Source organism: Meleagris gallopavo, chromosome 5 (genome assembly GCF_000146605.3).
Source record: "Meleagris gallopavo isolate NT-WF06-2002-E0010 breed Aviagen turkey brand Nicholas breeding stock chromosome 5, Turkey_5.1, whole genome shotgun sequence".
NCBI classification, from domain to species: domain Eukaryota; kingdom Metazoa; phylum Chordata; class Aves; order Galliformes; family Phasianidae; genus Meleagris; species Meleagris gallopavo.
In genome coordinates this window covers 352,426-354,782 of record NC_015015.2, presented here as the reverse complement: position 1 = coordinate 354,782, position 2,357 = coordinate 352,426, and the positions used below count along the sequence as shown (strand labels likewise).

At 35.9% G+C, this 2,357-nt stretch overlaps 1 long non-coding RNA gene across 1 annotated transcript in view; it reads right to left on the bottom strand.

Annotated features, from left to right (window-relative positions):
• The window catches only part of LOC109367608, a 3,235-nt gene extending 1,102 nt beyond the window's left edge, over positions 1 to 2,133 (bottom strand). Inside the window, exons 1-2 of the long non-coding RNA XR_002114812.1 lie at positions 2,091 to 2,133; positions 1,875 to 1,930 (exon numbers count right to left, since the gene is read on the bottom strand). This is a non-coding gene — a long non-coding RNA (uncharacterized LOC109367608). The remainder of the gene's footprint in view (positions 1 to 1,874; positions 1,931 to 2,090) is intronic.
• Positions 2,134 to 2,357: the final 224 nt, after the last annotated feature.

Below are 2,357 nucleotides of genomic sequence, written 5' to 3'. Positions count from 1 at the left end.
TTACATTTGCAGAACGTATCACCAGACAATTAGGTGTCATATGAAAACTGAGGAAGAAAGCTGTAATACCATCGTTTTTGATAGCTGCAATGTTGCCTGTTAATGATGAGAGCCAGTTTTGTACCTGCTATCTGCACAATTAGGGACTCAACGTAGCATTTCTGCTCCCAGTTCGAGCTGAGACTTTTGGTGCTCTTGTCAGACTATGAATCAGTTTTGTTCGAGCTTATATTGTGGCATTAAATTAGTATAAAATGTACATTGTGCTATTTTAAGTAGGTCCATTAGTAGTTGTGCTACTTCAGTTCCTGGATGAAAGATTTTCTGACATGAGATATCAAATTACCTTGGCTTCACTAGTGAATTTGTGGAAAACAAAAAATACGTGCCAAGTCAGTTACGAAACATTGTGTTCAATCAAATAGTGTCCCTTATTCAGGTGGTTCCCCTTGAATTGGAATGCAAGGTCCTAATTAGCTCAGTTCTACTGATGGAGTGTATTCAGCAATATCCTGTTACAAATTAGAAGTTTCAGGCACATTCACCAAATTGTCTTGTTGAACATGTTGTTCTCTTCCTTACTTTCATGATCAATAAATGAAGAATATCCAAACCCATCTTTTTCTTAAAAAGCTAAATTAACTCATTAGAGTATACTTAAATATTCTTTCCATGCAGATAATGAATATCTATTGATTACATTTTTCATCCTATGCAGCAACAAACTTGGACATTTCGCAAATTCTTTGAAGTTAACTAGAACTAAAATTAAGGGTCAGGACTTGCTTGCAAAGCTATGTCAAGGAGAAGTATACCTCAGTAACTTCAACTTTTTAAAGTTATGTTAATGTAGCTGCTCCTGCACTATTGACTTGTATTCAGTTAAATCATTCTCCTTGATTCAGATAAGATAAAATAGCAAGCACTGGTCAGTTATTGTCACGTTTTAGAAATCTTTTGGAAAAACATAACAGTATTATTAAAATTATGAGAGCGACTCTCCTGGCAATCTTTTGTGTTAGCCTAGGATTTTGTTTCCCTTTCTCCAAATAATCTCTAGAAATTTGCTCACACGCTATGTTCAATGTCAAAGTGAACGTACACCAGATAATGGGAGACATCCAAGTAGAAATTTCTTTTTAAATCTCAGTTCTGGGATAATTCTACTGTGTTTTAAGGCTATCTGTATAATTCAGTGTTCAGATTAAACGTTTTGACTGACCTGCTGGAATGGAAGTGTTAGGTTGTCTTCAAGCGTAGCTTATATTAGTGTCTGTTATGAGTTTCTACTCACCAATGGTTCAAAGACATACTTTCATCTTATCCAGATGAAAAATAAAGCTGTTGAGATGTTTTTAAGTGGAAATGAATGAAATGCCTTGAGAAAGTTTATTTGAGAAAGATAGGAGTAAAATGTTTGAGTTGTTACAATTGAAGTGCTGCAGAAACACAGAGTGAGAAATTCTATATTTCAAGACCTAATACCATAAGAAAAACAAAACAGATATGGAAGTTATCTTTCAATCAGCAATTTAATGTTTTGATCTCTATCACCTTATGCAGAGGCACAGAAAAATTGCTCTTGTTCAAGCAGAAAGATGTTTGTAAAGTACTTAATGGACAGAACACAATATATCTGACAGCTCTTCAGGAAAAATATTAAAATGCTATATGATGTTCAGATAGTTAAACACTCATGAGTTAGATACTGACACTTTTCGTTACAGTGCCATGATCATCTTTAGCTTAGGCTTGTGATAAGCACAGTTATAGTACTATTAAATTGTTAGTTTAAATGGGAGATAAACAAACTGGGGACAGAGTTGCAAAGTGAAAAGAAGCAGACTTCAAAAATAATCAGTGTCATTACTTACCAGATGGATTTTATGCTGTCTAGGACAAGGCAGAAATAACACTGCTTATCTCACGTCTACTCAAGAAAAAACATGAAATATTACTTTTTTTTTTCAGTTGTTTTTTTTTTTTAATCTTCCGTTATTTTACAAGCAAAATAGAAGAAAAGAAACCAAGAACTGTAACAGTGAAAGGAACAGTGTAATAGGATGCTATGAAATAAAAGAAACATTTACCCATCTCCAAGGATGTAGGGTCACAGTGGAAACTCAGCGGGGGAGGAAACCAGTCCCTACTGGCAGTCAGCCCTTAAATGGGGTCTAAGAGAGGTGCAGCCAGGCTCCACCTCTTCTGGTCACACAGCTGAATTGCTTTCACCTGTGCTCCCAGGGCTGACCTGTCCCTTCCCCAGGTGCTCAATCAGTGGTTCAGGCACTGACTCAACAGTTCCCATAGAAAAACAAATGGTAGTTTTTTCCTTTGTGCAAGTAGCACTGTGACAT